The sequence below is a fragment of the Muntiacus reevesi genome, chromosome 10 (assembly GCF_963930625.1).
Source record: "Muntiacus reevesi chromosome 10, mMunRee1.1, whole genome shotgun sequence".
In the NCBI taxonomy this organism is placed as follows: domain Eukaryota; kingdom Metazoa; phylum Chordata; class Mammalia; order Artiodactyla; family Cervidae; genus Muntiacus; species Muntiacus reevesi.
The window spans coordinates 82,730,395-82,755,043 of NC_089258.1; the positions used below are offsets into that span (position 1 = coordinate 82,730,395).

A 24,649-nucleotide genomic window follows, 5' to 3' on the forward strand; every position below is an offset into this window, starting at 1 on the left:
GAACACTGGGGTGCATGAATGCTTTCGTATTATGGTTTTCTCCAGATATATACTCAGGAGTGGGATCCCTTTTTATGAATACCTCCATCATATTCTCCGTAGTGGTTGTACCAAACTACATTTCCACCAACAGTGTAGGAGGGCTCCTTTTCCCCACATCCTCTCCAGCATCTATTGCTTGGAGACTACTTGATGATGGCCATCCTGACTCACAGACACACCTTTTATTAGACAAAATAATCCAAGGGTCAGTGGCTGGATCATGGAGAAAGCAAGGGAATTCCAGAAAAACCTCTATTTCTGCTTCATTGACTACTCTAAAGATTCTGACTGTGTGGATCACAACAAACCGTGGAAAATTTTTAAAGAGATGGGAATACCAGACCATCTTACCTGTCTTCTGAGAAACATGTATGCGGGTCAAGAAGCAACAATTAGAATCAGATATAGGACAGCTGACTGGTTCAAAATTGGGAAAGAAGTATGACAAGGCTGTATATTTTAACCCTGCTTATTTAACTTATATGCAGTGTATGTCATGCAAAATGCCAGGCTGGATGATTCACAAGCTGGAATCAAGATTGCTGGGAGAAATGTCAATAACCTCAGATATGCAGATGATACATACCACTTTAACAGGAGACAAACTAAAGAGCCTCTTGATGAGGATGAAAGAGAAGGTGAAAATTTTGGCTTAAAACTCAACATTCAAAAAACTAACTCATGGCATCCGGTCCCATCACTTCATGGCAAGTAGATCGGGAAACAATGGAAACAGTGAGAGACTTTATTTTCTTGGGCTCCAAAATCACTGCAGATGGTGACTGCAGCCATGAAATTAAAAAACATTTGCTCTTGGGAAGGAAAGTTATGACCAACCTAGACAGTGTATTAAAAGTAATGTATGGATATGAGAGGAGGATGCCAAAGAATTGATGCTTTTGAACTGTGGTGTTGGAGAAGACTCTTGAGAGTCCCGTGGACAGCAAGGAGATCAAACCAGTTAGTCCTAAAGGAAATCAGTCCTTAACATTCAATGGAAGGACTGATGCTGAAACTGAAGCTCCAGTACTTTGGTTACCTGATGCTTAGAGCCGATTCACTGGAAAAGACCCTGATGCTGGGAAAGATTAAAAGGCAAAAGGAGAAGGGGGTGACAGAGGATGAGATGGTTAGTTAGCATCACTGACTCAGTGCACATGAATCTGAGCAACTCTGTGAAATGGTGGAGGACAGAGGAGCCTGGCGTGCTGCAGTCCAAGGGGTCACCAAGAGTTGGACACGACTTAGCAACTGAACAACAACAAATACTTAATCGTTCCTTCAGCACAGAAGAATAATCAGTAAACAGAATCTTTACTTCAGAACTTGTCATTCTGGGCACAGAGGACTAAACTCTAGTGGCAAGGTCATGACATTCTGCTTCTGATGAATTCTAATCATTTAACAAAAGTCTCATCATTTAACCAATGTTCTGGGGATTGAGTTTACTCTTGGTGCAACTGCCGGAATGCTTGTAAGGGGAAAACTAACTCAAGGCTCTAAGAAAAAGTTCAAAGAAGAAAATGTTCAAAAATAGAAACCTGAAAGGAAACTTTTCTTAGGTTCCAATTATTTGAAGGATTTTGTACATTTAGAAAACTTAAAAAAAAAAACATGGCAATACTACAAAAAGGAAATGAATATTATTCTTACAATTTAAACATATGAACTAGAGCATGTATGTAAATAATGCAATTAGTTTATGGAGAAGCTATACTAGTTACAATATACATACGTTTCCCTCCTTAAATTTTGTATTTTGAATGTACTATTAGTGCAGCCTACCTATAATAGCTAGATTACCACTGTACTTTGCTTAGGCATAATTTTGAAACATGCTTAGAAACATTTTTAAAGAACTTCAGTTGGAAAACTGATCAGTTTTATAACTGATAGAGTTCTGTTTTACAAAAGTCTTATGTAAACAACGGGATTTTAATGCTATTTATTAACACTGTGTTAATACATGTTCTCAAATTTATAAGCTGAAATATTTAAAATAATCCTTCTGGTACCCTAAGTTCAAAATGACTCTGAACCAAGAAATACACACTGCAGGTCTTTGTAGGTGCATCACCCTACCAGGGCTTCCAGGGTCCAAAACGTCAGACTTGCTGAATTCTTACAATGTCAGGGTCAGAAAGGACACATCCAGGCTTCTACAGCTGTTCAACAACATGATGCCTTTCTCAGGCTAGATGAGCACTCCTAGTGGGAACTGCCTGGTCTGTTAGCAACACACCAGACCAGACAACCTGGCCATCCCCCCACCCCTACACATCCCAAACACCCAGAAATACTGAAGAAAAAAATACATTCTTCAGTGTAGTTTTATAACTATATTTATAACTAACATTCTTTATTTTATTTTATTTTTTTTATTTTTCAGTGGGTTTTGTCATACATTGATATGAATCAGCCATAGAATTACATATATTCCCCATCCCGGTCCCCCATCCCACCTCCCTCGTTCTTTAAAATGCAAGTATAAAGGTGCAAGGGGCATCCCCAGATGTTGAGACTGAAACCCAAAAATGCAGCAGGCACATGAGCCTGCGGTGTAGCTGTCTGCGGTGGGGCTTGGGTTTGATGCTCTCATGGAGGAAGGAGATGGAACCTTAGGTCTGTACGTGACGAGGCTTTGGAATTGAGCTGCTTAGTTGCTCAGTCCTGTCCAACTCTTTCCAACCCCATGGACTGTAGCCCTCCAGGCTCCTCTGTCTATGGGATTCTCCAGGCAAGAAAAATGAAGTGGGCCGCCATTCCCTTCTCCAGGGGATCTTCCTGACCCAGGAGTCAAACCTTGGCCCCCTGCACTGCAGGCAGATTCTTTACCGTCTGAGCCACGAGCCCTATATAAATTATGACACCTGAACAGCCAGTCTTTTAGCAAATGTCTGAACCTGAAAATATAATGCCTTACGGGAGAGAGAGAACTAAGACATGTACTGGGGAAACCCTGGGGGTAGAATTATTGGCCCTGGAACTGGGAGAAAAGTGTCTCCCCTGAGAATTCTCAATTCTGAGCACACAGGCTATGCAAACACTAACTAAAAAGGAGCTTAAATGACTCTATCACTATCAGATCAAATATATGATTAAGGCAAAGCATACAAATATATATTTAGGGCAAAAATGAATAAAGGGAACAACTGCATTATGATGAAATGAATAATTCATCAGGAAGACGGAACAATTCTGAATGTGCTCTACCTAACAACACAGCGAAAAATATAAAAAGCAAAAGTTGGCAGAATTATACGGAGAAAACAATACATCTACAGTCACAGAGAGACATTTTCACTGAAGTAGATCTGGTCAACAAGACCAAAACGTAGCAAGGATCCTGAAAATATGAAAAACCAAACTGAAAAAAGTCAAGGGACTGAATGAAGATGAAATTCCATCCTCAACAATAGTCACAGGAAAAAGTGTCCAACGCCATTAGCAACTAAGGAAATGTGACTGGAAGGCTCAGGGAGGTAGCAGTGCACCCTGTGGGAATGTGAAGTGAAGCATGTTGGTACACTAAACGTCAGTGAGGTTCGCGCAGACAAACTGGATCACTGCTGGCACGAATGTCAAACAGCACAGCTGCTCTGGAAAGAAGGCTGGCAGCTTCTTATAAAGCTAAATACAAGCTCACCAGACACCCCAACAACTGCACTCTTGGACGTTTATCCCGAAAAAATAAAAACTATGCTCATACAAATTTACAGAAATGTACACAGAAGCTTTATTCTTAATAACTAAAAACGATAAAGAATCCATTTGTCCTTCAGTGGGTGAACAGTTAAACAAACCGGTACATCCACATCATGGAATACTGTTGTTGTTCCTTAGTCACTAAGTCGTGTTTGACTCTCATGACCCCAGGGACTGTAGCCCCCAGGCTCCTCTGTCCATGGCATTCTCCAGGCAAGAACACTGGAGTGGGTTGCCATGTCCTCCTCCAGGGGATCTTCCCGACCCAGGGATCGAACCCAACTCTCTAGTGTCTCCTGCACTGGCAGGCGGGTTCTTTACCACTGAGCCACGTGGGAAGTTCCCATGGAATACTACTCAACAATAAAAACAACCACACACAACAACTTAGATGGATTGCAAGAGAATTATGCCGAGTGAAAAAATATCGAGTTTCAGAAAGGGACATCCTGTATGATTTCATTTATAAGCACATAAGAAATATTTATTAAAAATTGGTCACATGCTAAGCCACAAAGAAAGCTTAACAAACTTCAAAAGATTACTAAGACCATAAAGATCTCCCATCATAGGACTGTGAACTAAAACACCTATTTTCAAATAATTCTTGGATCATAGAAAAAAAATCAGTTATGATTATAAGTGAGTGACAATAGAAATGCTGGGTTGTCAATTTCGAATTTGTGATTTGGCTAAGACAGTTATAAAAGAGAAATCTGCAGTTTTAAGTGCATATATTAAAAAGGAAGAAAGACATTAATGAGCTAAGTATACAACTAAGGAAGAAAAATGAATAGAGTAAATCCCATGAAAGTAGAAGAAATGGGCAGAAGTTAATAAAACAAGAGAATACCTGTGGTATCAAAATTCTGCAGAGAAGTGACAGTACCTGGCCCTTTAAGTGCTAGATGAAAAGACAGTATTTGTATGATCCAGTGTAAATGATGAGTGGCTTTTGTATATAACACAGTATTTTAAAAACCTATCTGACTAGAGTTTCCTGTGCTGTATGGTAGATCCTTGCTGGTGACTTATTTTCTGTATTACAGTGGGTAAATGTTAATCCCAAACTCCTACTGTATAGTACAGGGAACTCTACTCAATATTCTGTGATAACCTATGGGAACCCACATAGGTTATTACAGGATGAATATATGTGTGTGTGTAATGGAATCGCTTTGCTGTATGCCTGAAACTAACAGAACACTGTAAATTTATTTTAAAAAAAGAAAAACCTATCAGATATTGATTAACTACTCTGGGCCAGTTAATCATCAAGACAGCTAAAGGAGGGAAGTATTATTACTGTGCTCACTATAAAAATAAACTATGAGAGATGATAGATGCTAACTAAACTTACTGTGATACTTCTTAAAAATATAATCATATATCAAATCATTGCACCACACACCTGAAACTAATGCAATGTTATATGTCAGTGCTATCTGAATAAAATTTAAAAAACCTTTTTTAGAGAAAGAAACTGAGGAATCCTTATACTGTTTGCCATTGTTGCTGCACCAATTTACATTCTTATCATACGACTCAGCAATTCTACTCCTAGGTATTATCTGAAAAAGATGAAAACACTAACTTGAAAAGACGCATGTACCCATATGCTCATGAAGGTGTTACAGTAGTCGAGATATGGAAGCAATGTAAGTGTCCATCAATAAATGAATGGATAAAGATGCAGTATATACACACACAATGGAATATTCTTGTTGTTCAGTCGCTCAGCCGTGTCCAACTCTTTGCAGCCCCGTGGACTGCAGCACCCCAGGCTTCCCTGTCCTTCACCATCTCCCGGAGTTTGCTCAAATATTACTCAGCCATAAAAAAGAATGAAGTCTTGCCACTTCCAACAACACAAATGGACCTAGAGGGTTAATGCTAAGTGAAATCAGTCAGACAGAGAAAGGTAAATCCTGTACGATTTTCCTTACATGTAGAATCTAAAAAACAAAACAAATGAAAAAGCCAAGTAGAAACAGTGACAGATAGAAAGAAAAAACAGGTGGTTGCCATAGGGAGGTTGGCGGGGAGGGGAGAGAAATAGGTGCTGGAGACTAAGAGGTCAAAGTTGCAGTTACAAAATAAATGAGTCACAGGCGTGAAACGCAGAGAGTGGGGAATACCGTCAATAACTCGGTAATATCCTCGTAGGGTACCACACTGTCACTAGACTAACCGTGGTGATCGTGCTGAACTGTATAGAAATATCAGATCACTATGTTGTGTGTTAGGAACTAACACAGTGTTGTAGGCCAATTATACTTCGGAACCAAACTGAGAAAAAGATCAGATTTGTGGGCAGAGAGGGAACAAGATGAGGCAGTTAAAAGACACACAGTTATAAGATAAACTAGCAGGGGAGGACAGGGAAGCCTGGCGTGCTGCAGTCCTGGGGTCGCAAAGAATAGGACACGACTTGGCAATGAACAGCAGCAACAAGGATGTAACATTCAACATGATAAACATAAAGAACCCGACTGTATGTTATATATGCAAGTTGTTTAGAGAGTAAATCCTAAGGGTTTATGGAAATAAAGATTTTTAATTTTTTAACAAAAATGTTTCCTATTTAATTTTGGGTCTATATGAGATGATAAATATTCACAAAACTTACTGTGGTTTTAAAAAACAAGAGGCAGGGACAGAGAGGTTAAAGAACTGACTCATGGCCAGATAGCTGGTAAGTGGTGGAGCCGGAATTTGAAAGCTTTGTTGACCTAAAGTCCACACTCTCCTGCTCAGCCTCAATGCCTCTTTTATTTTTTTAAACTTAATTCTGAGGCAATGACAGATTCACAGGCGGTTGTAAGAAACAATACAGACAGATCACATACCTCCTCCCCACGTCCCCCCAGCGGTAACATCTCTCCTAATGACAGCGTCAAATCACAGGAAGCTGACCCTGACCCCGTCACCGGCCTCTCCCAGGCACCCCAGCGTTACGTGCACGCATGGAAATGTGTTCTTGTGGGCTTTGCCACATGTAGATCTGTGTGGCCACCACCACCGTCAAGACACAGAACAAACAGTCCATCTCTCCTTTGTGAGACCCTTCAACGTCCACAGTCACCCCCCTTCCCTCGCTTCTGAATTCTCAACAACACAACTCTGCCCCTCATCTCTACAAACCCGTTGCTTCAAGAACGCACTAGGAATGGAATCACACAGGGTGTCATGTTCTGAAGCTGGGTTTTTTCAGCATAATGCTCTTGTGACCCATCTAAGTTACTGCATGTATCAGGAGTTGGCTGTTTTTACCACTGAGTAGTATTCTACTCAACACTGCAAAACACTGTTTAAAGAATACACGGTTTTGGGGGTGAGGACTCGGGCTGGAACGCTGATATTGGACAGGTCAATGTCGCGCCTCTGGGATTCAGTTTCCTCATGTGAAAAATGGGGAAATAACCAGCTGTGCCCTTGGTCATCCTCTGTGATGACTGCCGTCTCAGGCGAGTCCTCGCCCCAGGCGTGGCCCCTGCAGCAGGAGGCGCTGTCTGAGCTCTGCACCCCTCCGGGATCTAAGGAGCATCGCAGCATCATGTGTTCGTGCAATCATCTCCCACCTCCTGAACTTTAAACATGTGGTCTCTGTCCCACCACGGGCTCCAGAGCAGAGACAACAGTCCACAGACAGACAGTTGTTCTGAACAGGGTGAGAAGTCGTGTAGGAAAGAGTAGAGACAGAGAAGAAAACATTTCAAGAAGGTATTGGGTTGACCAGGAAGTCAATTCAGGCTGCTGTGTGGGCGTGTGCGCACGCAGTTGCTCCAGTAGTGTCCGCTCTTTGTGACCCCGGCCGGGCCCCTCTGTCCATGGATGCTCCAGACAAGAATACTGGAGTGGGTGGCCATGTTCTCCAGGGGATCTTCCTGTCCCAGGGGTCGAACCCACATCTTGGGCACTGCAGGCGGATTCTTTAACTGAGCCAACTGGGAAGCAGCATGTAAGAAAAGCCCGAACAAACTTTTTGGCCAACCCAATATTTCTGACCAGCAGATTCTACACATAATTTAGAAAACTACTGTAAAGTAAATAAATACCTTCGAGCTGGAAAGCTGATAATGACAGTAAAAATGATCAATTCAAATAAGATTTCAGTAATCTCTATTTTTAGCTTCCATTTTTCAAACTTTTTTTTGATCAGGAGATGAATGGCACTGTGATTTTACGGAGGAAGTCTGAGATCAGTGAGAAGTACATTCCTCCTAAAAAGACTTTTCCATGGAGACCCGGAGAGGAAATATTTGGAGCCTCTGTGCCATAAATCAGTGAACCATATGAGGAAGGTCCAAAAATAGCAGGGTTACCATCATTCAAGTGGGTGTTGGCCAGAGGCTCACCATGAAAGTGTTTATTTGAACAGCTTGTTACAGTACATTAAAAAATGTCGGTCCCACCGCCCTCCTTGACATCTCAAGCGCTCTTCTCTCAAAACGGACTCAAGAGCACGGTCCCAACAACGAACACACCCTAAGACCAGAGTATCCTCGGTAACATCAAACCTGCAGAAACCCATTGTAAGTCGGGGGAATCGCATGTCCTTGGGACTGAAGTCATAAGCATCAGTGAAACAAAGCAAAAATCCTCCCACAGTTTAAAAAAGAACCTGGAAACAGACTCCTCCTTGAATAAGTGGCAGTAAGAGAATGAAAATGAATCATTAACTAGAAACCACAGTGCGTGAAGGTGACTCCCATGTGGCGAACGAGACCACACAGCATGTTCCATTTGGTTGTGGACCAGAGCAACTTTCTGAGAGCTTCAAGGACAATTTAAATGATTAAAAAAAAAAAAAAACTTCATAGCATAGCCACTGAAGTTTAAGAAAGTCTTTCTCAGTTCCTTTTAAGTATAGAGGTGGAAACATACATGACTAGACCCTTTCCGCTGTCCTGCTCGGCAAGTTGGGGCTCCCTGATCAGTTCCCAGGGTCCATTCCAACCACAGAGCAATCGATCGATCACTCCCACCTCCGGCAAGACAGGATGCCTGCGAAGGCTGGACCAGGGACCAGTCACTAGGCTCCTGAGAAACATCCCGTGCGCACAGGACACTTCAGGAACACACGCTGCATGAGGCTCCGTTTGGTTTTTCGCATGTGCGTGTTCCTTCCTGTTTGTGGCTTTCTCGCTGCTTTCTTTTCCACCTTCTATTCCCTGAACAGTGATCTCTTTTGACCCACTCTGCAGTCTCAAGCTTCAGTAATGGTCTCCAACGGATCCTCCCTTATGGCAGGACCGTATCACAGTGCAGACGGGAGTCACTGTGTGTGACTTCATTCTCAGGGTACAGGATTTTTCTGTAGAAGAACTCTTCTGTGCCTGGGCTGATGGAGTGTTTTGCATTTGCTTCTTCATGGGCTTCACGAAGACAACTCTAGTTTGAGAGCGAACTGTGTTGGGTTGCCCAAAAAGTTCATTCGGGATTTCCCAAACCTGAGCAAACTTTTTAGTCAACCCAATATTGCTGTTCTTGTTCAGGCACTAAGTCGTGTCTGAGTCTTGTGACCTCCTGAACTGTAACACTCCAGGCTCTTTTGTCCTCCAGAATCTCCCAGAGTTTGATCAGATTCACATCCATTGAGTCGGTGATGCCATCCAACCATCTCATCCTCTTTTGTCCCCTTCTCCTCTTGCCTTCAATCTTTCCCAGCATCAGAGTCTTTTCCAATGAGTCAGCTCTTCACATCGAGTGGTCAAAGTACTGGAGCTTAAGCTTCAGCCAGAGTCCTTCCAATGAATAATCAGGGTTGATTTCCATTAGAATCAACTGGTTTGATCTCCTTGCAGTCCCAAGGACTCTCAAAAGTCTCCTCCAGCACCCACGATTCAAAAGCATCAATCCTTCTGTGCTTAGCCTTCTTTATGGTCCAACACTCACATTCATTTATGACTAGTGGAATAAACATAGCTTTGACTATAAGAATCTTTGTTGGCAAAATGATGTCTTTGCTTTTTAATACCATGTCTAGGTTTGTCATAGCTTTTCTTCCAAGGAGCAAGCGTCTTTTAATTTAATGGCTGCAATCACCGTCCACAATGATTTTGGAGCCCAAGAAAACAAAATCTGTCACTGTTTCCACTGTTTCCCCATCTATTTGCCATGAAGTGATGGGACCAGATGCCATGATCTTAGTTTTCTGAATGTTGAGTTTTAAGCCAGCTTTTTCACTCTCCTCTTTCACCCTCCTCAAGAGATTCTTAGATTCTCTTCACTTTCTGCCATTAGAGTGGTTTCATCTGCATATCTGAGGCTGTTGATATTTCTCTCAGCAATCTTGATTTCAGTTTGTGATTCATCCAGCCCACCACTTTGCATGATGTATTCTGCAAAGAAATTAAACAAGCAGGGTGACAATACATAGCCTTGAATACTCCTTTCCCCGTTTGGAACCAGTCCATTGTTCCATGCTGATTCTAACAGATGCTTCATGACCTGCACACAGGTTTCTCAGGTGGCAGGTAACATGGTCTAGTATTCCCATCTCTTTAAGAGTTTTCCACAGTTTGTTGTGATCCACGCAATCAAAGGTGTTAGTGTAGTCAATGAAGCAGAAGTAGATATTTTTCTGGCATTTCCTTGCTTTCTCTATGACCCAACAAATGTTGGCAGTTTGAGCTCTGGTTCCTCTGCCTTTCCTAAACCCAGCTTGTACATCTGGAAGTTCTCGGTTCACAAGGTTGCTGAAGCCTAGTTTGAAGGATTTTGAGCATAGCCTTACATAGTCATAGTCAAATGAGTGCAACTGCACAGCAGTTTGTGCATTCTTTGGCATTGCCCTTCTTTGGGATTGGGATGAAAAAACTGACCTTTTCCAGTCCTGCAGCCACTGCTGAGTTTTCGAAATTTGCTCACATACTGAGTGCAGCACTTTCACAGCATCATCTTTTAGGATTTGAAATAGCTCAGCTGGAATTCCGTCACTTCCACCAGTTTTGTACATAGTAACGCCCTTGAGGCCCACTTGACTTCATACTCCAGGATGTCTGGCCCTAAGTGTGTGACCACACCATCGTGGTTATCCAGGTCATGAAGACCTTTTTTGTACAGGTCTGTGTATTTCTGCCCCCTCTTCTCACTCTCCTCTGCTTCAGTTAGGTCCTTACCATTCCTGTCCTTTATCATGCCCATCCTTCATGAAGTGGTCCCTTGATATCTCCAGTTTGCTTGAAGAGATCTCTAGTCTTTCCCACTCTGTCGTTTCCCTCTATTTCTTTGCATTGTTCACTTAAGAAGGCCTTCTTCTCTCTCCCTGCTATTCTTTGGAACTCTGCGTTCAATTCGTCTAACTTTCCCATTCTCCCTTGCCTTTCGCTTCTCTTCTTTTCTCAGCTATGTGTACAGGTTCTTCAGACAACCACTTTGCCTTCTTGCATTTCTTTTTCCTTGGGATGGTTTTGGTCTCTGCCTCCTGTACACTGTTACAAACTTCCATCCGTAGTTCCTCAGGAACTCTTGTTTACCAGATCTAATCCCTTGACTCTATTCATCACTTCCACTGTATAATCATAAGGGATTTGAAGTAGGTCACACCTGAATGGCCTAGTGGTTTTCCCTACCTTTTTCAATTTAAGTATGAATTTTGCAATAAAGAGCTGATTACCTGAGCCATAGTCATCAGATTTTGTTTTTGCTGACTGTATAGAGTTTCTCCATCTTTGGCTGCAAAGAATATAATCAGTCTGATTTTGGTACTGACTATCTGGTGTGTCCGTGTGTAGAGTCATCTCTTGCATTGTTGGGTGTTTGCTATGACCGGTCATTCTCTTGGCAAAACTCTGTGAACCTTTTCCCTGCTTCATTTTGTACTCCAAGGCCAAACTTGCCTGTTGTTCTGGGTATTTCTTGACTTTCTAGTTTTGCATTCATCCAATATTACATATACCAAAATATAAGGCAAGAGAGTTACCTCTTGGTCAACTTACATTCAAATAGAGGTTTTAGAGCTCAAATCAGTTTTTTTTAAAAAAGGAAAACACAGAAATTCAACAACACACCAGCAGTAAGACAATCCTCGGAGTACAACTTAACCGTTTGAAGGCTTGAATTTGAATAGCTTTAGATGTCCTTTGGCAGATGGATGGGTAAGGAAATTGTGGTACATGTACATAATGGAATATTACTCAGCTATAAAAAGAACACATTAAAAAAAAAAAAAAGAACACATTTGAGTCAGTTCTAATGAGGTGGAATCAAGAGCCTATTATACAGAATGAAGTAAGTCAGAAAGAGAAATACCAAGACAGTATATTAACGTGTATACATGGCATTTAGAAAGATGGTAATGATGACCCTATATACAAGACAGCAAAAGAGACACAGATGTAAAGAATAGACTTTTGGACTCTGTGGGAGAAGGCGAGGGTGGGATGATATGAGAAAATAGCACTGAAACATGTGAAATAGATGACCAGTGCAAGTTCAATGCATGACGCAGGGCACTCAAAGCTGGTGCTCTGGGACCACCCAGAGGGATGGGGTGGGAAGAGCGGTGGGAGGTGAGAGGTGGGAGGTGGGAGGGGGCATTCAAGATGGCGGGACACGTGTACACCCATGGCTGATTCATGTCGATATACGGTAAAAACCACCACAATATTGTAAAGTAATTAGCCTCCAATTAAAATAAATTACTTAAATAAATTAATTAAACAAAATAAATTAAAAAGGGCATTGAAAAAAAGAAATAAAGTCCTTTCAAACCATTAGGGAAGTTTTAAAAAAGCTGGCCACTTGAGCTTCCTACAAATGGGTTTTCATGGCTTGGACAAATTTTCCAGTCATATAGTCATATATGGATTCAAAAACTACTGAATCCCAAACAGTTGAGAGGGAAGTGAAGATGATCTAGTATCTAAACAGGAACTTGTGCCCCAAATAACACTTACACATTTCCACTGTTTTCATTCACTGAGCACAAACACAATACCTGAGTGTCCACTGAAAGCAGAATCCAAAGCTTTCTGAGTTAAATATTCCCACAAGGGGCATCACCTCCCACCTTCCAAATCAGAGACTAGACCAGCTCTTCCGGGGACACTGAACTTAAAATCATTATGTGGGGCAGTGTTGATCCAACAACACTTATTTATTAATTGGTACTGCACAGAGAAGACATCATTTAACAAATGTCCAACGATCCTACACTTCTAAGACAAGATGATTCATTTCTGCTTTATAACTGCAGAAGCGTCTCATACATAATGACAATTAATTGCTAAGCATAACAGCTGAGATACTTAATGGAGTCCATGTAGAGTGTGTAACAGATGACCAACCATGACAGTTGCTGTTCAATTAAAGACAGTGACATAAACATAAATATAAGGAGAATGCCATCCTTTGCATTTGGTTTGCGTTTTTTACAGGTCTCACATTACCAGAGGCAACTCTGTAAGGTGTAGCCTATTTACAGATTTGCTAAGTGTAAAATGAAAGTGATATACAGACTTCTTTTATCCCTTGGAAAAGAAGTAATACATTTTATGTTTGCAGACATAGGAAGTGCCAGTTATTTATCTTAAGAGATTAATAATTCAACATACATGCAACCCAAAACAAAGTATTCATCATTGCTAGCTGTAAGTGACAATTTGATTTTTCATATAGCCCACAACAGTCTAGAAGTAAACTGTATTTGAACACAATCTAAAATGAAACAATGACTAATTCTGTTAATGATACAGTGAATTAACAGCAATTATAGAGTTGGCTGAATGCCTGAATGTTCAGCTAGTGCTACATGACAGACACTTTCCTCTGAAAGCAGCAGAGTGTTCATAAATACCACAGAAGTTTCCATAGTCTGTGTGTGTTCTGGGGTGGGGGTGGGGTAATGGTTTCCTACGTTTGTACCATAAAATTAAAAAGCATGGCATGTATGTCATAGAAAATGCTATCTACAGTTACTTAGAATCATAAATTACAAGATGGCCAACAATGGGTCAGGCTCCACTATAACCAACGTGCCCTGATTACATAATTTGATCTTCATAATCACCCTGTGAGGATGGTATTACTATTATTCTCAATTTAAAAATAAAGAAGCTGAGTTGCAGGTTCATAGGAATTCAAGAGCTTCTAGTTGAAGCAATTCCAATTGTAAGTAAAGAATTTATAAGGAGGAAGCAAAACCAACCAATACAAATACACACAAGAAAAACAACCCATACCCCAGAGAGATTTTAGAAAATAACAGAAAACCAGGAAGAAGATAAAGAAATTTACCTGTGAATTCTCCATCTCAACAGTTTGACTTTAGACAGAAAAGTTAATGACACAGGGATTCAATCGCTTTTTCAGGTCAAGTTCTGATAGAGTGGGAATTCAGGTAAAGTGCTTTTAGCAAAGAGAAGAAATGTGATGTTCATTATTATTATGTTTGTTCTTATTCTGTAAAATGACCTGCTATCGCTGTGAGATTACTGAAGGTGAGAAAAACCAAGTCTGTCAACAAAAGGTAAACAAATGATATTATAGTATGACTTGAAAGCTGGCATTTAGATTAATCTAATTTTTGAAGCATTTGAGTTTCTCCATTCAGAATATCGCAGTGGGTATTCGTCAAACACCTGTGGGGAGCAGCTCCTGGTGTCCCGGGGGGCTGACCCGACACGGGAGGCGGAGAAGGCGGCTGGAAGGCGGGGAGGCCGGGTGTCCACGGGGAGCAGGAGCTCGTCTCTCTGCAGCTCGGGCCGCAGGAGCGCCGGGATGAACGGGGCGCGGGGCGCAGGGCGGCCTCACCCCGCGCCTGCAAACTGGGAGGCGGACTTGTTTCAAGCTCCCAAAACGGGTGTTCTGTGATGAACAGCGTGGAAGGCTTTTTTGATATAATGTCTGAACACCTGGCCAAATCAAGAGCAAAACGGATACAGGCGACCCAGGAAGAAGAGGGGCCGTGGAGGGGAAGGTGGGCAGCCGCGCCGCCGCCTGCAGCAGGCGCCCGGGAGAGGGCCGGACACCGCGGCCTCAGCCGCCCGAAACGGCCGGAAAACCACTGCGACTCGGCCACCCTGGGGTCCTCCTGCGACAGCTGGGAGGAGAGAGGGCACGTTTCTCACAGCCCAAGGGCAGCCATTCGTTTGTTTTTTATTAAAAAATTTTTTTAAAAATTGAAGTACAGTTGATTTCTAGTGTTGTGTTAATTACTGCTGTATAGTAAAGTGATTCAGTTATAGAAACATACATGTATATTCTTATCATCTTTTCCATCATGGTTCATCACAGGGGACTGAATACAGTTCCCTCTGCTGTACCGTAGGGCCTGCGGCTGGTCAATTCTATTAGAACAGATCCCATCTACTAACCCCAACTTCCTGCTCCGGGAGGTGGTACTTTAGTGACCTTTGGGTTGAGGCGCCTCAGAAAGATGGAATGTGCTTATCCCCTTACCTCCTCACCCCCAAAAGAATACTGAGAACTGCCGCTTGTTGTAAGTCATCTGCCTGATAATGCAGGAGACCTAAGAGAGGGGGGTTCTATCCCTGGGTCAGGAAGATCCCCTGGAGGAGGACGTGGCAGCCCACTCCAGGCTTCTTGCCTGAAGAATCCCATGGACAGAGGAGCCTGGCGGGTCACAGAGAGCCAGACCACTAAGTGGCTTAGCACTGCGAGGCTATTAGCATAGCTCTGCTGGTCTCCCTGGCGAGCTTTCAGGAGCTACTTACTTTTACTGAAGGAATGTTTCATGTTATTATAAGGGATTCTTTACATTTTACTTTTATCTAATGATAGATAGTCCCTTGGACTGCAAAGAGATCACACTAGTCAATCCTAAAGGAAATCAGTCATGAATATTCACTGGAAGGACCAATGCTGAAGCTGAAGCTCTAATACTTTGGTCACCTGATGTGAAGAGCGGACTCATTGGCAAAGAGCAATCTCAAGACTAGTCAGGCCAGGGTCAGGATCTCCATGTAGAAAGGTAGTCAATTTATCTATCTACCTACCCTACATACCTATGTATCTATACATGTATGTCTAACTATATATGTATCTATGTATCTACCTACCCATGGATCTATCCATTAATCCATCCTCCCATCTCTTTACCTATCTGAATAAATTTGATATGCCACACTGCGTGAGTTTAAAGTGTGCAAAGTGTTACTTTGATTAATTTGTATACTGTAACATGACTGCTGAAGTAATTATTAATTATGTAATTGTAGTACAATATTATTATGTTCATCACATAGATGTATTAGATTTCTGTGGCTTATTTAGTACTAATTACAAGTTTGTACCTCTAAACACCATTCCTCTGACCCCTCCCCTCCATCCCCTGGTAATCACCATCTTTCTGTTCTTTACACATTTAATTTTTTTAGATCCCACATAGAAGTACTATCATCTTACAGAACTTGTCTTTGTCTGTCTGACTTATCTCACTTAGGATAATGTGCTCAAGGTCCATCCATGATGTCACACGTGGGAGGATATTTTTTTTCTCATGGCTGAAAAATATTCCACTGTGTATATGTATCATATCATTTTTATCCATTCATCTGCTGATGGGCATTTGGGTTGTATCTGTATGCTGGTAAATGTGAACAGTGCTGCGATAAAAATGAGTGTGCATACACCTTGCTGAATTCCTGTTTTCATTTCCTTTCAGTACATACTCAGAAGTGGAATTGTTTGATCCTATGGTAAGCAAACCCATTTTTAATTTTTTTGAGGAGCCTCCATAGTGGTTGGACCTGTCTTCATTTCGACCAACAGGGCTTGGTTCTCTTTTCACCACATCCTCACCAGCACTTGTTGCCTTGTCTTTTTCACGACAGCCACTCTGACAGGCTTGAGGTGACAGCTCACTGTGGTTTTGACTTCCATCTCCCTGGTGTTGGATGAGGTTGAGCATCTTTTCATGTGCCTGTTGGCCATCTGTATGTCTTCTTTGGAGAAATGTCTATTTAGTTCTTCTGCCATTTATCTATTGTTTTGTTTTCTTTGTTATTGAATTGACTGAATGTCAATAAAGAATCTGCCTGCAACGCAGGAGACCTGGGTATGATCCTCAGGTTGGGAAGATCCCCTGGAGAAGAGAATGGCTACCCATTCCAGGATTCTAGCCTGGAGAATTCCACAGACAGAGGAGCCTGGTGGGCTACAGTCCATGGGGTCACAAAGAGTCAGACACAAACAAGCAACTAACATTTTTACTTTTACTTTATATATTTTAGATATTAACCTCTTGCCAATATACGCTTTGCAGAGACAGTCTTTCATTTGGTAGGCTGTCTTTTCATTTTGTTACTTGTCTGTTTTGCTGTGCTGAAGCTTGCACATTTGCTGTGGTGCCATCTTTGATTTTCGTTGTTTGTGGTTTTGGTGTTGTGGTCCCCCAAATTATTGCCAAAACCAGTAAGGAAGAGCTCCTTCCCTGCTTTTTCTACAAGTTCTAGGGTTGTTCTAGTTCAGTTGCTGAGTCATGTTTGACTCTGCGATCCCATGGACTGCAGCACGCCAGGCTTCCCTGTCCTTCACCATCTCCCAAAGTTTACTCAAATTCATGTCCATTGAGTCGGTGATGCCATCCAACCATGTCATCCTCTGTCGTCCCCTTCTCCTGCCTTCAGTCCCTCCCAGCATCAGGGTCTTTTCCAATGAGTCAGTTCTTCACATCAGGCGGCCGAAGCATTGGCACTTCAGCTTCAGCATCAGTCCTTCCAATGAATATTCAGGGTTGATTTCCTTTAGGATTGACTGGGTTGATCTCCTTGCAGTCCAAGGGACTCTCAAGTTTTAGGGTATCAGGTCTTCTGTTTAAGTCTTTGGTCCATTTTGAGTTGATTTTTCTGAGTGTTGTGATAGGGGTCTAATTTCATTGTTCCGTGTGAGTTTTTCTAGTTTTCCCAGCACCATCTGCTGAAGAGGTTTTCCTTTCCCTATTGGGTCTTCTTGGACCCCTTTTTGAAATGTCATTCGACCATATAGTTCTGGGATCTCCAGTCTGTTCCACTAGTAGATGTGTTTATTTTTGTACCATTGCCTGTTTTTATTATTATGACTTTGCAGGGTAGTTGGAAGTCCAGGAGCACGAGGCCTCCAGTTTTGTTCTTTCCTGACTATTCAGGATCTTTCATGGTTCTGCCCACATTTTAGGATGGTTCTTTCTATTTCTGTGAAGAATGTCTTTGGCATTTTAATGGATATTGCACTGAATCTGTAGATGGCTTTGGGTAGTATGGTCATCTTATCAATATTAATTCTTCTGATCCACAAACACAAGCTGTCTTTTCAATTGTTTGTCTTCTACAATTTCTTTCAGCAGATTTTGTAGTTTTCATTGTACTGGCCTTTTATTCTTTGGATAAAATTCATTCCATTTATTTCACTGTGTTTGATGCTACTATGAATGGGATGGTTTTATTTCTTTTTCATATGCTTCATCATTAGTGTAAAGGAATTCAATTTATTTCTGTGTGTTGATTTTGTATCCTACCATTTTACTGAAATTATTAATTAATTCCAACAGTTTTTTGACTAATTCTTCAGGGTTTTCTCTGTACAGGATCATATCATCAGAAAACAAAAACTGTACATTTTCCATTCTGATCTGCATGCCTTTATTTCTGCGTGCTGCCTAACTGCTCTGGCTGGGACTTCTGTTAGTATATGCTGAAGACGAGTGCTGAGGGTGGCATCCTTGCCTTGTACATGATCGTAAAGGAAACACTCTCAGTTTCTCTCCACTGAGTATAATGTTACCTGTGGGTCTGTAGTATACAGCTTTTACTATGTTGGTATGTTCCTTCCACATCCAGGAGACGATTTCTCCTTTAGCTCAGGGCTAGCAAAATTCAGAAATCAGTATTTACTGTTCAACACCGAATTGATACTTCAGGGTCTGCTAGTTAGGAATTTATTGGTGAAGAGTCCCAGGTGCCTTTGGCAAAACCAAAACACAGGCACTCAAAACCTCTCCCCAGCACCCTTTCCTCCTTGTATCACCTCTTTCGTCTCCCTCGCAAAACCCGATTTAGAGGATGATGTAATATAATGAATTTACACCAGAGTGTGAATTTTAAGAGCCTGTGTTCTTTCTTGCAAGGATTTAGGCAATTAATATCTCTCTGTAATTGGGGAAAGTTCAGTTTGGAACTGGGTCTGAACTCCAGCTCTGCTGTCCACCTCCTAGGTGACCTGTGTGCGCATGGTCTCCAAGGGCCACAGCGTTCTGGCCGATGAGGGGTGGGGGATGGGGCCATGGGGGTACATGCTGTCTCTGTGGCAGAGCTGCATGGGTTAAGTCAGGCATGCATTTCCACTGCATGCCTACTGAGTCACCAGGCATTGTTCTAGATGCTGGGGATGCAGCTGTGTGCTGTGCTGAGTCGCTCAGTCATGTCTGACTCTGCGGCCCCATGGACTGCAGCCCGCCCGGCTCCTCTGTCCATGGGATTCTCCAGGCAAGAACACTGGAGGGGGCTGCCATGCCCTCCTCCAGGGGATCTTCCCAATCCAAGGATCGAGCCCAGGTCTCCCACACTGCAGGCGGATTCTTCACCAGCTGAGCCACCAGGGAAGTCCCAGAATACTGGAGTGGGCAGTCTATCCCTTCTCCAGGGGATCTTCCTGACCCAGGAATCAAACCCAGGTCTCCGGTATTGCAGGTGGGTTCTTTATCGTTTGAGCCACCAGGGAAGTGACAGAAATACAGAGCTGTCCCTGTGTCCGGGGAGCTCACACGCTAGCTAGAGAAAGAGAAGCATAACCAACTCAGAGAAATGCAGGGTGCCCGGGGGCAGAAGTGCTATGGAGAAAGTCAAGCTTGGTGGTGGGGTGCTCAGGAGCGTAAGGTGCTCGGAGTTGTCACTAGAGTCTCCGCTGGAAAGGTGACCTGTGGGCAGACGCCTGCAGGGAGGAAGGGAGTGGACCATGTGGATTTCTGGGCGGACAATGCAGGCGGAAGGAAGGGCAAATGTCACAGTTCCATGGAAGGAGCCGCTTGGAGTATCTGAGTCAAGAGAGACAGATGGTGACTTCAGTGTGATTCTGGACGGTTCGGTGTGCTTTTACTTGGGGAGGTGAGAATCACGGGAAGGTTTTAGGTGAAGAATGGACATATTCTGACTTCATTATAAAAGGACCGTTTGGTACCCGGGCAGGCACCGCAGTAAGGATGGTGTCGGAGCTCGGAGATCAGACCGGAGCCTCCCCAGCATTGCAGGCAGGGGAGCAGCTGCTGGTGGCCGTAGCTGGAGGGCTACTGGAAAGCGTGTTCCTAAGCGGGAGGAGTCTGGGTTTCTCCTGAGTATTTATTTTGATCCGTTGAGACTGGATCTGGCTAGGCTGTGTGGGAAGAGTCAAGGAGGGCTGCAAGCTTTTTGCTTTAGCAACTAGAAAAGTCGGTTTCCATTCATCGAGGGGGGAGCCCTGGAGGACTGGCCGGGCAGGAGTGGGCAGGGCGTGTAATGACGAGCTTGCTGCGGGAGCTGATTGTGGGGTGCTCAACTGCACGTGTCAGACAGGCAACGCCGTCCGGGTGCTAGCTCCTGACCCATGGCTGGGCTTTACATGAGTGTAGGAACTCAGGTCAAAAACAAGTGCGTTCAGAAAGTCCTCTGAATAAACACAGGCAAGAAGAGAAATCACAGTGGAAATTTAAAAGTCAGTAAACTGAATAATAAAAATAGGATATACCAAAACATGCAGGAGATAGAAAAGACCATATTGGTATATTGCTGAAAGTAGCTTAAAAACAGCCACGGCTGATTCGTGTCCATGTGTGGCAACAACCACCACAGTATTGTAAAGCAATAGTCTCCAATTAAAAAAACTCAATAATCTATCCATTTGAAAAACTTAGAAAAAGAAATACAAATTAAATCCTTTCAAAAAAGCAAAGGAAAAAGATTATGACAGTAGAGAGCGCAGACGAATGAAACAAAACATATAAACATGTAAAAGGAGAAGGGAAGAACCTGGCTTTTCCCGAAAGGTCTAATAAAATTCCTAGTAATGTTGCTCAAAAGACAAAGAGGGGAAAGAGTAATTCTAATATCAGAAATTTTTAAAGGGAAAAAAATTGAAAAAATAAGACGGTATTATGATGTTTATGCCAATCACTTGAAAATATAAATAAAAGGACATATTTCTTAAAAAAAAAACAAGACTTAGAGAAACTAAAAGGAGAAGACAGACAGTAAACTCGTGCCACAGCGGGGGAGCAGTGGCCAGGAGGAGGCCAGTGGGGGATTTCTGACCTGCTGGGGATGGTCAATTTCTTGACTGGGGTTATAGCTACACAAATGCTTCTCTTTGTGAATGTTTATCAGTTTCTACACCTATAATTTGTGCTGTTTGTGCATGTATATTATATTGCAATAAAACATCTCTCTAAAAATTATGTAAAAAAAGCACAGCAAACCAGCGCTTGCCCGGCACTCCAAGACACCTGGGTGTTCTCTCTCTAAGATCACAGGGAATGAGCAGGAGCGGTTTTACACTCTGAACCACAGCATCCTCTGAAGCTGCTGGGAGATGCTTGTCAGCTTTCTTCTTTGAGCAGAGCAGCAATGACAATGAAAACAAGAAATAATAATACCCTAGTTAGAATAAAACTATGATGAACTTTAGTTACGGATCCCTCTCTGGCTTTCAAATGCTGGGTATTGTTGCTTCCTGGGTAACTAGTTAGCTACATTATTCATGATTAGCCTTGACCTACAATTTAAGGTTGAAATATTAATATAATGAGGATAATAAAATGAAAATGATGAAAATCTGATGGACCTAAATGATCTATTTCATTGTATGAAAGCAATGAATGCCTTTCCTATTAGCTGAGAAGAGTAAGCAAACCACAGTTAATTTTATAAAAACAAAATCAAACCATAAAACATACAAGACACTGTGAAATGACCTCTAAGTTAAGATTTATTTAAAAATGTGTTTGATGCAATTTGTAATAGAAGAACAAACTATATTAAAAAGTTTTTACATACTATTAGTGAAGGGTTTTTTTCTCACACAGATAGGTATGCTTGTAGTTTTTCTGTTTGTTTTTTTAAACATGCTAGGTACAAATTTTATCATTCCTTTTTGGAAAATACCCACCGACAGATACTGTGCTGCCCTTCCCAGGAAAACAGGGCTTTCTAGTCAGAGACCAGAGCATCAGACAGTACATCTCCCTGGGGAACAGGTGGCCGGAGATGCTACTACGGGCGTGGCTGCTCCTTCTTAGATCTGTATGGAAGGCCCACTTATTTTTTAAAAAACAAAATATCCAGATCCACAGAGAGACAGAAAAAGCCAAATGATGAATAGGCCATGTCTGTGTGTTTCTACCATAAAACGCAGGTCTGAGCTGTTAAAGCCGGTAAGATTCCCTTTCCTTCGGGTGCGTGCCGTCAGCATCTCTAAGACATGAGCCACCAGACACAGTGCGCTGCAGCCTTTCCAAAGGGCGTTCAGCAAAAAAGAATGAAACGTGAGTGAAACATATTCCGTTATTTCGCTTCTGAAATTTTCAGGGACACATGAAAATACTTACACATTAGACTATTTTAAAAGTGCTGGTTCTGAGCACAGTAAAATGATCTATGACATGAATATTAAAAAATGTAATCTCCAATAAGATATAAAACAGTTCCTACTTTACAAATAAGTAGATATCTGAATTATAACATTAAAATGTATGTCTATACTGAAAAAGAAATACAAAATTAAAAGACTGAGACATACTAGTGACTTATGCTTTTCTTTTTGGCTGTTTATGCACTATTCCTAGATATAGTTTCACTAAGCAGATTTTTTTTCAGAAAAGTAATCCTATCATTGGTGGTGAAGAATTCAACCAAAGACTTCGCATGAGATACAACTACCAGTGTCATGCAAACAGACTTGCTGCAGATTTAGGAAGAGAGGCATAAACATTACTGATTAAAGAAAATCAACGTACTAAAAACTGCATTGAGATACAGCTTTTGAAAGTACAACCAGAACGTGACTGATTTAAATCTGGTCTTGTCTGCTGTTCAGTCGCGAGGTTTTGTCTGACTCTTTTGCGACCCCATGGACTGTCTGAAGCCCACCAGGTTCCTCTGTCAATGGGATTTCCCAGGCAAGCATGCTGCAGTGGGTTGCCATTTCCTTCTCCAAGTAAAACTAGTATATGAAGGGTAATAACATTACGTACTTCATTAAACATTTGTTTTGCTTGCCTTATTAGAATTTTGGGGAATTCTGGAAGAAATGATTGGAATGACTCATCTGAAAGTGTGAAAAATTAGGTACTAGAATGTGGGATGTTCAAACGGATGAAGCTCTACTCCCCAAAAGCTCCCATGGCAAGAAGGTACATCCACATCACCCCAGTGACCTTGAAGCGATAAAGTTGAACCCTGAAGCACTTAAAAGTTCTCAGTAAGGATTCCCAGTCTGAGAGTTTGGAAAAAGGGATCTCAGGGATTCTGTCATGCTACAGGCATAAAGGTTCATTTAATGGTAGACATCTGGTAACAAATAGCCAGCCAATCAACCCACTCCAGTATTCTTGCCTGGGGAATCCCGTGGAGAGAGGAGCCTGGCGGGCTACAGTCCATAGGGTCATGGGTTTATCCACAACTGAAGTGACTTAGCATGCACGCAGATGGCCAATCAGATTTACCTGTAAGCCTCTGCTCCCTCTCACCGTTTTCTCTGACCAGCTACCCTGGTTCACTCTTGAGGGCATCAGAAAATCTTACATAAATCCAAGTGTGTGCCGAAGGTTGTTCGACAAAGAGCAAAGGATGAAGGCAACAGAGACATAAAAACCAGCGCGCATGTGCATGCTCAGGCTCTTCAGCCCTGTCCGACTTTTTGCAATCCAATGGACGTAGCCCGCCAGGCTCCCCTGTCTATGGGACTCTCCAGGCAAGAAGACTGGAGTGGGTTGCCATGCCCTCCTCCAGGGGATCTTCCTGACCCAGGGATCAAAACCCTCGTCTCTTATGTCACCTGCATTGGCAGGCAGGTTCTTTATCACTAGTGCCACCTAAAACAAGACTTAACCCCAGATATGGGCTATTTAGAGCAAGAAGAGACTAGAAAGGATGGGTGTGGTACTTCCAAATTATTAGTAAGCAAGTCCGTCTTAGTGAAAAGCTTTCAAGGCACACGCCAACTTTCCCCCTTCAAGTCATACTTCTGTCCACAAAATCGGACTTCTAAAACCGACAATTTTTTTTTAAAACGTCCAACAGGTTTCTAGTACATGGGCACTTAAATGATAAGTCAATACCCAAAGTTTGATTTTTCTTTATCCTCATGGATTGTCTAAGCAGATTTATCCGCTGGAGGGATTTAATTTTTTTCTGGCAGTCTTCTTGACAGGTTCCAGTTCAGCTGTTTGCTTTGAACACTCCCAGGAAAGGGAAGCCCTTTCTCAGAGGTAGAGCTATTCAGAAGCAGATTGTCCCGCGATGGGTCAAGGTCTTCCCCCCAGGGAATCGAAATCTGTTTCCCTGTGACTGACGCCCGCCCCTTCTATTTTTGTTCCATCCAGTCACTGAGAAGCCAGTCTAAGCCAACCCACGCCATGGACATCAAAGGACAGCTATCACATTCCTCCCAGGACCTATTTTTCCTAGTAAACATCTCCAGGGTAACTGTGTCTAATTCAGGGGAAAGTACATGGTCTCCGGAGGCCAAGTTCAGTAGATTCCTGGTTGCTTATTATTAGAAAACCTCTCTAAGCCCCATGTAAGTTCTCTCCTCTGTAAAAGGGAACATCCCAGTCTCACTAGGGTGTTTGCAGGAGGGACGGCTTGGCCGCGGCTGCCCACTACAGAGCTTGACCCAGTGGAGAAACTCCAGAATGTGAGAAAATCTTTTCCTCCCCAGCTTACTCCTGTGTGCCCTCCTAAAAGCGAAGAGCTCGGAAGTGAATGAGGCA

The 24,649-nt window shown here is 42.4% G+C and overlaps 1 protein-coding gene across 1 annotated transcript in view; it reads right to left on the bottom strand.

The window, feature by feature from the left end:
• The window catches only part of LOC136176637 (ubiquitin-conjugating enzyme E2 E2), a 346,202-nt gene that overhangs the window by 55,807 nt on the left and 265,746 nt on the right, over positions 1–24,649 (bottom strand). The gene's annotated exons all lie outside the window — the stretch shown is intronic.